Source organism: Schistocerca cancellata, unplaced genomic scaffold (genome assembly GCF_023864275.1).
Source record: "Schistocerca cancellata isolate TAMUIC-IGC-003103 unplaced genomic scaffold, iqSchCanc2.1 HiC_scaffold_1109, whole genome shotgun sequence".
NCBI lineage: Eukaryota > Metazoa > Arthropoda > Insecta > Orthoptera > Acrididae > Schistocerca > Schistocerca cancellata.
This window is the reverse complement of record NW_026047108.1, coordinates 1,094,680-1,106,778: the sequence shown is the minus strand read 5'-3', so window position 1 is coordinate 1,106,778 and position 12,099 is coordinate 1,094,680. Positions and strand designations below refer to the sequence as shown.

The window sequence follows — 12,099 nt, the reverse complement described above, 5'->3', positions numbered from 1 at the left end:
GTGTGTTGAATAATGGTGCTGATAGCCACGTATCATTTCAAGCAGATTTGATGCCTTTCGGAGACAATTTTTCATTGAATAGGATTGTAGCTGATTTGTGGCAGCAGGAAATAAGTTGTAGTCAAAAGAATCTTCAATAGATGGTCGCAGGTCAAATCAGTATTGTATGGCTCGTAACGAGTTGCGTGCAGCCCGGCTAGCTCAGTCGGTAGAACATGAGACTCTTAATCTCAGGGTCGTGGGTTCGAGCCCCACGCTGGGCGGCGCAAAATTTTGTGTCTACGCGGATCCAACATGCGCCCCTCTCGTGAGCCTTGCGTAATGAACGTAACGTGTTACGACGATGCCTAGCTTCGTATGAATATCAGAGGAACGGTATTTGAAGCTGAAAGTGACTCTGAAATGAAATAAATGTGTTGTTTTGGAATTTTAGTTGTACATCGATATAGTGTGAGATGTGTAGGAAAGCAGCAGCTGTGCTAACTAAATGCAAATAATGGTCGCTCATGCGGTGCGTTTCGAGCTGAAGGGCTCCGATTCACTACTCTGTAAGAACAAAGTACCCGAGAAGGGCGCTAGGAGGCGCCTCCTTAGCTCAGTGGCAGAGCGCTGGTCTAGTAAACCAGAGGTCGTGAGTTCGATCCTCACAGGAGGCAAATGAATTTTGTAACAGCCCCTCCCACCGTGGCCCTTTCGAAAAAAGCGGTCAAGGATAAAAAAAATTATGAATGGGTGCGGTATTTAAGAAATACTCTCGCAAATGAATAGTGTGAATGGTGCTATTAAAGTGGGCACCAGAATCTGCAGCTTTTGGCAGTCTGCGGAGAATGCCGACGTGAAATACTTAGTTCTTGTGATGTATTTTCTACCCCTGATAAAGACCCTCGCGATTGTCGTCGTCGTCGTCGTCGTCGTCGTCGTCGTCGGCGCCGCCGCCGCCGCTTTGGTAATAGCGACAACTCGCCATTGTATCACATAGGGTGAGGTACCTTCTGCAAGCGACTGAGATGGCACTAAGCGATTGAAGCTGATTTGCCACCTCTTGTTTGATCAGCGTCATAAGGGCTTGAATGTAACTTGCGATGGGACACAGCAAGAAGTAGCGTCGTACTTTTAGTACTGAAATTTGAGATGGAGAACTGCGTCAAAGATGGGAAATTCATTCTGCCAAGTGTACAAATGGCGAAAATGAAGTGTGTGTGGAGAAGTATACTGCACCAGTGACCGTGTGGCCTAATGGATAAGGCGTCGGACTTCGGATCCGAAGATTGCAGGTTCGAATCCTGTCACGGTCGAGTTTTTCCTGTTCTGCAAAAGATGCATGCTGTTTTACTGTGTTGTTTGAGTACTCTAAAACTAGTTGGAAGTTGCTGCTGTCCGCTTCCTGGCTGCAAAACCGGCGTCTACCAGAAGCACAAGCGAGACAAGGGTGATCTGTATCGAAGTTTTCGGCACAGTGCCGTTCAGGAGAGTTTTTGTTGGAACTACTGCATCTGATTCAGGAGCCAAGGGCTACGCCACAGGCGTCTGCGCACTGTCGAGCATGTGTGTTGAATAATGGTGCTGATAGCCACGTATCATTTGAAGCAGATTTGATGCCTTTCGCAGACAATTTTTCATTGAATAGGATTGTAGCTGATTTGTGGCAGCAGGAAATAAGTTGTAGTCAAAAGAATCTTCAATAGATGGTCGCAGGTCAAATCAGTATTGTATGGCTCGTAACGCGTTGCGTGCAGCCCGGCTAGCTCAGTCGGTAGAGCATGAGACTCTTAATCTCAGGGTCGTGGGTTCGAGCCCCACACTGGGCGGCGCAAAATTTTGTGTCTACGCGGATCCAACATGCGCCCCTCTCGTGAGCCTTGCGTAATGAACGTAACGTGTTACGACGATGCCTAGCTTCGTATGAATATCAGAGGAACGGTATTTGAAGCTGAAAGTGACTCTGAAATGAAATAAATGTGTTGTTTTGGAATTTTAGTTGTACATCGATATAGTGTGAGATGTGTAGGAAAGCAGCAGCTGTGCTAACTAAATGCAAATAATGGTCGCTCATGCGCTGCGTTTCGAGCTGAAGGGCTCCGATTCACTACTCTGTAAGAACAAAGTACCCGAAAAGGGCGCTAGGAGGCGCCTCCTTAGCTCAGTGGCAGAGCGCTGGTCTAGTAAACCAGAGGTCGTGAGTTCGATCCTCACAGGAGGCAAATGAATTTTGTAACAGCCCCTCCCACCGTGGCCCTTTCGAAAAAAGCGGTCAAGGATAAAAAAAATTATGAATGGGTGCGGTATTTAAGAAATGCTCTCGCAAATGAATAGTGTGAATGGTGCTATTAAAGTGGGCACCAGAATCTGCAGCTTTTGGCAGTCTCCGGAGAATGCCGACGTGAAATACTTAGTTCTTGTGATGTATTTTCTACCCCTGATAAAGACCCTCGCGATTGTCGTCGTCGTCGTCGTCGTCGTCGTCGTCGCCGCCGCCGCTTTGGTAATAGCGACAACTCGCCATTGTATCACATAGGGTGAGGTACCTTCTGCAAGCGACTGAGATGGCACTAAGCGATTGAAGCTGATTTGCCACCTCTTGTTTGATCAGCGTCATAAGGGCTTGAATGTAACTTGCGATGGGACACAGCAAGAAGTAGCGTCGTACTTTTAGTACTGAAATTTGAGATGGAGAACTGCGTCAAAGATGGGAAATTCATTCTGCCAAGTGTACAAATGGCGAAAATGAAGTGTGTGTGGAGAAGTATACTGTGGCCTAATGGATAAGGCGTCGGACTTCGGATCCGAAGATTGCAGGTTCGAATCCTGTCACGGTCGAGTTTTTCCTGTTCTGCAAAAGATGCATGCTGTTTTACTGTGTTGTTTGAGTACTCTAAAACTAGTTGGAAGTTGCTGCTGTCCGCTTCCTGGCTGCAAAACCGGCGTCTACCAGAAGCACAAGCAAGACAAGGGTGATCTGTAGCGAAGTTTACGGCACAGTGCCGTTCAGGAGAGTTTTTGTTGGAACTACTGCATCTGATTCAGGAGCCAAGGGCTACGCCACAGGCGTCTGCGCACTGTCGAGCATGTGTGTTGAATAATGGTGCTGATAGCCACGTATCATTTCAAGCAGATTTGATGCCTTTCGGAGACAATTTTTCATTGAATAGGATTGTAGCTGATTTGTGGCAGCAGGAAATAAGTTGTAGTCAAAAGAATCTTCAATAGATGGTCGCAGGTCAAATCAGTATTGTATGGCTCGTAACGAGTTGCGTGCAGCCCGGCTAGCTCAGTCGGTAGAACATGAGACTCTTAATCTCAGGGTCGTGGGTTCGAGCCCCACGCTGGGCGGCGCAAAATTTTGTGTCTACGCGGATCCAACATGCGCCCCTCTCGTGAGCCTTGCGTAATGAACGTAACGTGTTACGACGATGCCTAGCTTCGTATGAATATCAGAGGAACGGTATTTGAAGCTGAAAGTGACTCTGAAATGAAATAAATGTGTTGTTTTGGAATTTTAGTTGTACATCGATATAGTGTGAGATGTGTAGGAAAGCAGCAGCTGTGCTAACTAAATGCAAATAATGGTCGCTCATGCGGTGCGTTTCGAGCTGAAGGGCTCCGATTCACTACTCTGTAAGAACAAAGTACCCGAGAAGGGCGCTAGGAGGCGCCTCCTTAGCTCAGTGGCAGAGCGCTGGTCTAGTAAACCAGAGGTCGTGAGTTCGATCCTCACAGGAGGCAAATGAATTTTGTAACAGCCCCTCCCACCGTGGCCCTTTCGAAAAAAGCGGTCAAGGATAAAAAAAATTATGAATGGGTGCGGTATTTAAGAAATACTCTCGCAAATGAATAGTGTGAATGGTGCTATTAAAGTGGGCACCAGAATCTGCAGCTTTTGGCAGTCTGCGGAGAATGCCGACGTGAAATACTTAGTTCTTGTGATGTATTTTCTACCCCTGATAAAGACCCTCGCGATTGTCGTCGTCGTCGTCGTCGTCGTCGTCGTCGTCGGCGCCGCCGCCGCCGCTTTGGTAATAGCGACAACTCGCCATTGTATCACATAGGGTGAGGTACCTTCTGCAAGCGACTGAGATGGCACTAAGCGATTGAAGCTGATTTGCCACCTCTTGTTTGATCAGCGTCATAAGGGCTTGAATGTAACTTGCGATGGGACACAGCAAGAAGTAGCGTCGTACTTTTAGTACTGAAATTTGAGATGGAGAACTGCGTCAAAGATGGGAAATTCATTCTGCCAAGTGTACAAATGGCGAAAATGAAGTGTGTGTGGAGAAGTATACTGCACCAGTGACCGTGTGGCCTAATGGATAAGGCGTCGGACTTCGGATCCGAAGATTGCAGGTTCGAATCCTGTCACGGTCGAGTTTTTCCTGTTCTGCAAAAGATGCATGCTGTTTTACTGTGTTGTTTGAGTACTCTAAAACTAGTTGGAAGTTGCTGCTGTCCGCTTCCTGGCTGCAAAACCGGCGTCTACCAGAAGCACAAGCGAGACAAGGGTGATCTGTATCGAAGTTTTCGGCACAGTGCCGTTCAGGAGAGTTTTTGTTGGAACTACTGCATCTGATTCAGGAGCCAAGGGCTACGCCACAGGCGTCTGCGCACTGTCGAGCATGTGTGTTGAATAATGGTGCTGATAGCCACGTATCATTTGAAGCAGATTTGATGCCTTTCGCAGACAATTTTTCATTGAATAGGATTGTAGCTGATTTGTGGCAGCAGGAAATAAGTTGTAGTCAAAAGAATCTTCAATAGATGGTCGCAGGTCAAATCAGTATTGTATGGCTCGTAACGCGTTGCGTGCAGCCCGGCTAGCTCAGTCGGTAGAGCATGAGACTCTTAATCTCAGGGTCGTGGGTTCGAGCCCCACACTGGGCGGCGCAAAATTTTGTGTCTACGCGGATCCAACATGCGCCCCTCTCGTGAGCCTTGCGTAATGAACGTAACGTGTTACGACGATGCCTAGCTTCGTATGAATATCAGAGGAACGGTATTTGAAGCTGAAAGTGACTCTGAAATGAAATAAATGTGTTGTTTTGGAATTTTAGTTGTACATCGATATAGTGTGAGATGTGTAGGAAAGCAGCAGCTGTGCTAACTAAATGCAAATAATGGTCGCTCATGCGCTGCGTTTCGAGCTGAAGGGCTCCGATTCACTACTCTGTAAGAACAAAGTACCCGAAAAGGGCGCTAGGAGGCGCCTCCTTAGCTCAGTGGCAGAGCGCTGGTCTAGTAAACCAGAGGTCGTGAGTTCGATCCTCACAGGAGGCAAATGAATTTTGTAACAGCCCCTCCCACCGTGGCCCTTTCGAAAAAAGCGGTCAAGGATAAAAAAAATTATGAATGGGTGCGGTATTTAAGAAATGCTCTCGCAAATGAATAGTGTGAATGGTGCTATTAAAGTGGGCACCAGAATCTGCAGCTTTTGGCAGTCTCCGGAGAATGCCGACGTGAAATACTTAGTTCTTGTGATGTATTTTCTACCCCTGATAAAGACCCTCGCGATTGTCGTCGTCGTCGTCGTCGTCGTCGTCGTCGTCGTCGCCGCCGCCGCTTTGGTAATAGCGACAACTCGCCATTGTATCACATAGGGTGAGGTACCTTCTGCAAGCGACTGAGATGGCACTAAGCGATTGAAGCTGATTTGCCACCTCTTGTTTGATCAGCGTCATAAGGGCTTGAATGTAACTTGCGATGGGACACAGCAAGAAGTAGCGTCGTACTTTTAGTACTGAAATTTGAGATGGAGAACTGCGTCAAAGATGGGAAATTCATTCTGCCAAGTGTACAAATGGCGAAAATGAAGTGTGTGTGGAGAAGTATACTGCACCAGTGACCGTGTGGCCTAATGGATAAGGCGTCGGACTTCGGATCCGAAGATTGCAGGTTCGAATCCTGTCACGGTCGAGTTTTTCCTGTTCTGCAAAAGATGCATGCTGTTTTACTGTGTTGTTTGAGTACTCTAAAACTAGTTGGAAGTTGCTGCTGTCCGCTTCCTGGCTGCAAAACCGGCGTCTACCAGAAGCACAAGCAAGACAAGGGTGATCTGTAGCGAAGTTTTCGGCACAGTGCCGTTCAGGAGAGTTTTTGTTGGAACTACTGCATCTGATTCAGGAGCCAAGGGCTACGCCACAGGCGTCTGCGCACTGTCGAGCATGTGTGTTGAATAATGGTGCTGATAGCCACGTATCATTTCAAGCAGATTTGATGCCTTTCGCAGACAATTTTTCATTGAATAGGATTGTAGCTGATTTGTGGCAGCAGGAAATAAGTTGTAGTCAAAAGAATCTTCAATAGATGGTCGCAGGTCAAATCAGTATTGTATGGCTCGTAACGCGTTGCGTGCAGCCCGGCTAGCTCAGTCGGTAGAGCATGAGACTCTTAATCTCAGGGTCGTGGGTTCGAGCCCCACACTGGGCGGCGCAAAATTTTGTGTCTACGCGGATCCAACATGCGCCCCTCTCGTGAGCCTTGCGTAATGAACGTAACGGGTTACGACGATGCCTAGCTTCGTATGAATATCAGAGGAACGGTATTTGAAGCTGAAAGTGACTCTGAAATGAAATAAATGTGTTGTTTTGGAATTTTAGTTGTACATCGATATAGTGTGAGATGTGTAGGAAAGCAGCAGCTGTGCTAACTAAATGCAAATAATGGTCGCTCATGCGGTGCGTTTCGAGCTGAAGGGCTCCGATTCACTACTCTGTAAGAACAAAGTACCCGAAAAGGGCGCTAGGAGGCGCCTCCTTAGCTCAGTGGCAGAGCGCTGGTCTAGTAAACCAGAGGTCGTGAGTTCGATCCTCACAGGAGGCAAATGAATTTTGTAACAGCCCCTCCCACCGTGGCCCTTTCGAAAAAAGCGGTCAAGGATAAAAAAAATTATGAATGGGTGCGGTATTTAAGAAATGCTCTCGCAAATGAATAGTGTGAATGGTGCTATTAAAGTGGGCACCAGAATCTGCAGCTTTTGGCAGTCTCCGGAGAATGCCGACGTGAAATACTTAGTTCTTGTGATGTATTTTCTACCCCTGATAAAGACCCTCGCGATTGTCGTCGTCGTCGTCGTCGTCGTCGTCGTCGTCGGCGCCGCCGCCGCCGCTTTGGTAATAGCGACAACTCGCCATTGTATCACATAGGGTGAGGTACCTTCTGCAAGCGACTGAGATGGCACTAAGCGATTGAAGCTGATTTGCCACCTCTTGTTTGATCAGCGTCATAAGGGCTTGAATGTAACTTGCGATGGGACACAGCAAGAAGTAGCGTCGTACTTTTAGTACTGAAATTTGAGATGGAGAACTGCGTCAAAGATGGGAAATTCATTCTGCCAAGTGTACAAATGGCGAAAATGAAGTGTGTGTGGAGAAGTATACTGCACCAGTGACCGTGTGGCCTAATGGATAAGGCGTCGGACTTCGGATCCGAAGATTGCAGGTTCGAATCCTGTCACGGTCGAGTTTTTCCTGTTCTGCAAAAGATGCATGCTGTTTTACTGTGTTGTTTGAGTACTCTAAAACTAGTTGGAAGTTGCTGCTGTCCGCTTCCTGGCTGCAAAACCGGCGTCTACCAGAAGCACAAGCAAGACAAGGGTGATCTGTAGCGAAGTTTACGGCACAGTGCCGTTCAGGAGAGTTTTTGTTGGAACTACTGCATCTGATTCAGGAGCCAAGGGCTACGCCACAGGCGTCTGCGCACTGTCGAGCATGTGTGTTGAATAATGGTGCAGATAGCCACGTATCATTTCAAGCAGATTTGATGCCTTTCGGAGACAATTTTTCATTGAATAGGATTGTAGCTGATTTGTGGCAGCAGGAAATAAGTTGTAGTCAAAAGAATCTTCAATAGATGGTCGCAGGTCAAATCAGTATTGTATGGCTCGTAACGAGTTGCGTGCAGCCCGGCTAGCTCAGTCGGTAGAACATGAGACTCTTAATCTCAGGGTCGTGGGTTCGAGCCCCACGCTGGGTGGCGCAAAATTTTGTGTCTACGCGGATCCAACATGCGCCCCTCTCGTGAGCCTTGCGTAAGGAACGTAACGTGTTACGACGATGCCTAGCATCGTATGAATATCAGAGGAACGGTATTTGAAGCTGAAAGTGACTCTGAAATGAAATAAATGTGTTGTTTTGGAATTTTAGTTGTACATCGATATAGTGTGAGATGTGTAGGAAAGCAGCAGCTGTGCTAACTAAATGCAAATAATGGTCGCTCATGCGGTGCGTTTCGAGCTGAAGGGCTCCGATTCACTACTCTGTAAGAACAAAGTACCCGAGAAGGGCGCTAGGAGGCGCCTCCTTAGCTCAGTGGCAGAGCGCTGGTCTAGTAAACCAGAGGTCGTGAGTTCGATCCTCACAGGAGGCAAATGAATTTTGTAACAGCCCCTCCCACCGTGGCCCTTTCGAAAAAAGCGGTCAAGGATAAAAAAAATTATGAATGGGTGCGGTATTTAAGAAATACTCTCGCAAATGAATAGTGTGAATGGTGCTATTAAAGTGGGCACCAGAATCTGCAGCTTTTGGCAGTCTGCGGAGAATGCCGACGTGAAATACTTAGTTCTTGTGATGTATTTTCTACCCCTGATAAAGACCCTCGCGATTGTCGTCGTCGTCGTCGTCGTCGTCGTCGGCGCCGCCGCCGCCGCTTTGGTAATAGCGACAACTCGCCATTGTATCACATAGGGTGAGGTACCTTCTGCAAGCGACTGAGATGGCACTAAGCGATTGAAGCTGATTTGCCACCTCTTGTTTGATCAGCGTCATAAGGGCTTGAATGTAACTTGCGATGGGACACAGCAAGAAGTAGCGTCGTACTTTTAGTACTGAAATTTGAGATGGAGAACTGCGTCAAAGATGGGAAATTCATTCTGCCAAGTGTACAAATGGCGAAAATGAAGTGTGTGTGGAGAAGTATACTGCACCAGTGACCGTGTGGCCTAATGGATAAGGCGTCGGACTTCGGATCCGAAGATTGCAGGTTCGAATCCTGTCACGGTCGAGTTTTTCCTGTTCTGCAAAAGATGCATGCTGTTTTACTGTGTTGTTTGAGTACTCTAAAACTAGTTGGAAGTTGCTGCTGTCCGCTTCCTGGCTGCAAAACCGGCGTCTACCAGAAGCACAAGCAAGACAAGGGTGATCTGTAGCGAAGTTTTCGGCACAGTGCCGTTCAGGAGAGTTTTTGTTGGAACTACTGCATCTGATTCAGGAGCCAAGGGCTACGCCACAGGCGTCTGCGCACTGTCGAGCATGTGTGTTGAATAATGGTGCTGATAGCCACGTATCATTTCAAGCAGATTTGATGCCTTTCGGAGACAATTTTTCATTGAATAGGATTGTAGCTGATTTGTGGCAGCAGGAAATAAGTTGTAGTCAAAAGAATCTTCAATAGATGGTCGCAGGTCAAATCAGTATTGTATGGCTCGTAACGCGTTGCGTGCAGCCCGGCTAGCTCAGTCGGTAGAACATGAGACTCTTAATCTCAGGGTCGTGGGTTCGAGCCCCACGCTGGGCGGCGCAAAATTTTGTGTCTACGCGGATCCAACATGCGCCCCTCACGTGAGCCTTGCGTAATGAACGTAACGTGTTACGACGATGCCTAGCTTCGTATGAATATCAGAGGAACGGTATTTGAAGCTGAAAGTGACTCTGAAATGAAATAAATGTGTTGTTTTGGAATTTTAGTTGTACATCGATATAGTGTGAGATGTGTAGGAAAGCAGCAGCTGTGCTAACTAAATGCAAATAATTGTCGCTCATGCGGTGCGTTTCGAGCTGAAGGGCTCCAATTCACTACTCTGTAAGAACAAAGTACCCGAGAAGGGCGCTAGGAGGCGCCTCCTTAGCTCAGTGGCAGAGCGCTGGTCTAGTAAACCAGAGGTCGTGAGTTCGATCCTCACAGGAGGCAAATGAATTTTGTAACAGCCCCTCCCACCGTGGCCCTTTCGAAAAAAGCGGTCAAGGATAAAAAAAATTATGAATGGGTGCGGTATTTAAGAAATGCTCTCGCAAATGAATAGTGTGAATGGTGCTATTAAAGTGGGCACCAGAATCTGCGGCTTTTGGCAGTCTCCGGAGAATGCCGACGTGAAATACTTAGTTCTTGTGATGTATTTTCTACCCCTGATAAAGACCCTCGCGATTGTGGTCGTCGTCGTCGTCGTCGTCGTCGTCGGCGCCGCCGCCGCCGCTTTGGTAATAGCGACAACTCGCCATTGTATCACATAGGGTGAGGTACCTTCTGCAAGCGACTGAGATGGCACTAAGCGATTGAAGCTGATTTGCCACCTCTTGTTTGATCAGCGTCATAAGGGCTTGAATGTAACTTGCGATGGGACACAGCAAGAAGTAGCGTCGTACTTTTAGTACTGAAATTTGAGATGGAGAACTGCGTCAAAGATGGGAAATTCATTCTGCCAAGTGTACAAATGGCGAAAATGAAGTGTGTGTGGAGAAGTATACTGCACCAGTGACCGTGTGGCCTAATGGATAAGGCGTCGGACTTCGGATCCGAAGATTGCAGGTTCGAATCCTGTCACAGTCGAGTTTTTCCTGTTCTGCAAAAGATGCATGCTGTTTTACTGTGTTGTTTGAGTACTCTAAAACTAGTTGGAAGTTGCTGCTGTCCGCTTCCTGGCTGCAAAACCGGCGTCTACCAGAAGCACAAGCAAGACAAGGGTGATCTGTAGCGAAGTTTTCGGCACAGTGCCGTTCAGGAGAGTTTTTGTTGGAACTACTGCATCTGATTCAGGAGCCAAGGGCTACGCCACAGGCGTCTGCGCACTGTCGAGCATGTGTGTTGAATAATGGTGCTGATAGCCACGTATCATTTCAAGCAGATTTGATGCCTTTCGCAGACAATTTTTCATTGAATAGGATTGTAGCTGATTTATGGCAGCAGGAAATAAGTTGTAGTCAAAAGAATCTTCAATAGATGGTCGCAGGTCAAATCAGTATTGTATGGCTCGTAACGCGTTGCGTGCAGCCCGGCTAGCTCAGTCGGTAGAGCATGAGACTCTTAATCTCAGGGTCGTGGGTTCGAGCCCCACACTGGGCGGCGCAAAATTTTGTGTCTACGCGGATCCAACATGCGCCCCTCTCGTGAGCCTTGCGTAATGAACGTAACGGGTTACGACGATGCCTAGCTTCGTATGAATATCAGAGGAACGGTATTTGAAGCTGAAAGTGACTCTGAAATGAAATAAATGTGTTGTTTTGGAATTTTAGTTGTACATCGATATAGTGTGAGATGTGTAGGAAAGCAGCAGCTGTGCTAACTAAATGCAAATAATGGTCGCTCATGCGGTGCGTTTCGAGCTGAAGGGCTCCGATTCACTACTCTGTAAGAACAAAGTACCCGAAAAGGGCGCTAGGAGGCGCCTCCTTAGCTCAGTGGCAGAGCGCTGGTCTAGTAAACCAGAGGTCGTGAGTTTGATCCTCACAGGAGGCAAATGAATTTTGTAACAGCCCCTCCCACCGTGGCCCTTTCGAAAAAAGCGGTCAGGGATAAAAAAAATTATGAATGGGTGCGGTATTTAAGAAATGCTCTCGCAAATGAATAGTGTGAATGGTGCTATTAAAGTGGGCACCAGAATCTGCAGCTTTTGGCAGTCTGCGGAGAATGCCGACGTGAAATACTTAGTTCTTGTGATGTATTTTCTACCCCTGATAAAGACCCTCGCGATTGTCGTCGTCGTCGTCGGCGGCGGCGGCGCCGCCGCCGCCGCTTTGGTAATAGCGACAACTCGCCATTGTATCACATAGGGTGAGGTACCTTCTGCAAGCGACTGAGATGGCACTAAGCGATTGAAGCTGATTTGCCACCTCTTGTTTGATCAGCGTCATAAGGGCTTGAATGTAACTTGCGATGGGACACAGCAAGAAGTAGCGTCGTACTTTTAGTACTGAAATTTGAGATGGAGAACTGCGTCAAAGATGGGAAATTCATTCTGCCAAGTGTACAAATGGCGAAAATGAAGTGTGTGTGGAGAAGTATACTGCACCAGTGACCGTGTGGCCTAATGGATAAGGCGTCGGACTTCGGATCCGAAGATTGCAGGTTCGAATCCTGTCACGGTCGAGTTTTTCCTGTTCTGCAAAAGATGCATGCTGT

General features: G+C 47.5%; 23 non-coding genes across 23 annotated transcripts; all 23 read left to right on the top strand.

Annotated features, from left to right (window-relative positions):
- Window positions 1-190: 190 nt before the first annotated feature.
- Window positions 191-263, top strand: Trnak-cuu (transfer RNA lysine (anticodon CUU)). The gene has a single exon. It is a non-coding gene; the product is annotated as a tRNA-Lys (tRNA).
- A 321-nt stretch (window positions 264-584) lies between these two features.
- Window positions 585-656, top strand: Trnat-agu (transfer RNA threonine (anticodon AGU)). The gene has a single exon. It is a non-coding gene; the product is annotated as a tRNA-Thr (tRNA).
- A 566-nt stretch (window positions 657-1,222) lies between these two features.
- Window positions 1,223-1,295, top strand: Trnar-ucg (transfer RNA arginine (anticodon UCG)). The gene has a single exon. It is a non-coding gene; the product is annotated as a tRNA-Arg (tRNA).
- A 440-nt stretch (window positions 1,296-1,735) lies between these two features.
- Window positions 1,736-1,808, top strand: Trnak-cuu (transfer RNA lysine (anticodon CUU)). Its single transcript has one exon. It is a non-coding gene; the product is annotated as a tRNA-Lys (tRNA).
- A 321-nt stretch (window positions 1,809-2,129) lies between these two features.
- On the top strand, window positions 2,130-2,201 carry Trnat-agu (transfer RNA threonine (anticodon AGU)). Its single transcript has one exon. It is a non-coding gene; the product is annotated as a tRNA-Thr (tRNA).
- A 1,056-nt stretch (window positions 2,202-3,257) lies between these two features.
- Trnak-cuu (transfer RNA lysine (anticodon CUU)) lies at window positions 3,258-3,330 on the top strand. Its single transcript has one exon. It is a non-coding gene; the product is annotated as a tRNA-Lys (tRNA).
- A 321-nt stretch (window positions 3,331-3,651) lies between these two features.
- Trnat-agu (transfer RNA threonine (anticodon AGU)) lies at window positions 3,652-3,723 on the top strand. The gene has a single exon. It is a non-coding gene; the product is annotated as a tRNA-Thr (tRNA).
- A 566-nt stretch (window positions 3,724-4,289) lies between these two features.
- On the top strand, window positions 4,290-4,362 carry Trnar-ucg (transfer RNA arginine (anticodon UCG)). Its single transcript has one exon. It is a non-coding gene; the product is annotated as a tRNA-Arg (tRNA).
- Window positions 4,363-4,802: 440 nt separating this feature from the next.
- Trnak-cuu (transfer RNA lysine (anticodon CUU)) lies at window positions 4,803-4,875 on the top strand. Its single transcript has one exon. It is a non-coding gene; the product is annotated as a tRNA-Lys (tRNA).
- Window positions 4,876-5,196: 321 nt separating this feature from the next.
- Window positions 5,197-5,268, top strand: Trnat-agu (transfer RNA threonine (anticodon AGU)). The gene has a single exon. It is a non-coding gene; the product is annotated as a tRNA-Thr (tRNA).
- A 563-nt stretch (window positions 5,269-5,831) lies between these two features.
- Trnar-ucg (transfer RNA arginine (anticodon UCG)) lies at window positions 5,832-5,904 on the top strand. The gene has a single exon. It is a non-coding gene; the product is annotated as a tRNA-Arg (tRNA).
- Window positions 5,905-6,344: 440 nt separating this feature from the next.
- Trnak-cuu (transfer RNA lysine (anticodon CUU)) lies at window positions 6,345-6,417 on the top strand. The gene has a single exon. It is a non-coding gene; the product is annotated as a tRNA-Lys (tRNA).
- Window positions 6,418-6,738: 321 nt separating this feature from the next.
- Trnat-agu (transfer RNA threonine (anticodon AGU)) lies at window positions 6,739-6,810 on the top strand. Its single transcript has one exon. It is a non-coding gene; the product is annotated as a tRNA-Thr (tRNA).
- Window positions 6,811-7,376: 566 nt separating this feature from the next.
- On the top strand, window positions 7,377-7,449 carry Trnar-ucg (transfer RNA arginine (anticodon UCG)). The gene has a single exon. It is a non-coding gene; the product is annotated as a tRNA-Arg (tRNA).
- Window positions 7,450-7,889: 440 nt separating this feature from the next.
- Window positions 7,890-7,962, top strand: Trnak-cuu (transfer RNA lysine (anticodon CUU)). The gene has a single exon. It is a non-coding gene; the product is annotated as a tRNA-Lys (tRNA).
- A 321-nt stretch (window positions 7,963-8,283) lies between these two features.
- On the top strand, window positions 8,284-8,355 carry Trnat-agu (transfer RNA threonine (anticodon AGU)). Its single transcript has one exon. It is a non-coding gene; the product is annotated as a tRNA-Thr (tRNA).
- A 560-nt stretch (window positions 8,356-8,915) lies between these two features.
- Window positions 8,916-8,988, top strand: Trnar-ucg (transfer RNA arginine (anticodon UCG)). Its single transcript has one exon. It is a non-coding gene; the product is annotated as a tRNA-Arg (tRNA).
- Window positions 8,989-9,428: 440 nt separating this feature from the next.
- On the top strand, window positions 9,429-9,501 carry Trnak-cuu (transfer RNA lysine (anticodon CUU)). Its single transcript has one exon. It is a non-coding gene; the product is annotated as a tRNA-Lys (tRNA).
- A 321-nt stretch (window positions 9,502-9,822) lies between these two features.
- Trnat-agu (transfer RNA threonine (anticodon AGU)) lies at window positions 9,823-9,894 on the top strand. Its single transcript has one exon. It is a non-coding gene; the product is annotated as a tRNA-Thr (tRNA).
- A 563-nt stretch (window positions 9,895-10,457) lies between these two features.
- On the top strand, window positions 10,458-10,530 carry Trnar-ucg (transfer RNA arginine (anticodon UCG)). Its single transcript has one exon. It is a non-coding gene; the product is annotated as a tRNA-Arg (tRNA).
- A 440-nt stretch (window positions 10,531-10,970) lies between these two features.
- On the top strand, window positions 10,971-11,043 carry Trnak-cuu (transfer RNA lysine (anticodon CUU)). The gene has a single exon. It is a non-coding gene; the product is annotated as a tRNA-Lys (tRNA).
- Window positions 11,044-11,364: 321 nt separating this feature from the next.
- Trnat-agu (transfer RNA threonine (anticodon AGU)) lies at window positions 11,365-11,436 on the top strand. The gene has a single exon. It is a non-coding gene; the product is annotated as a tRNA-Thr (tRNA).
- Window positions 11,437-11,993: 557 nt separating this feature from the next.
- Window positions 11,994-12,066, top strand: Trnar-ucg (transfer RNA arginine (anticodon UCG)). The gene has a single exon. It is a non-coding gene; the product is annotated as a tRNA-Arg (tRNA).
- Window positions 12,067-12,099: the final 33 nt, after the last annotated feature.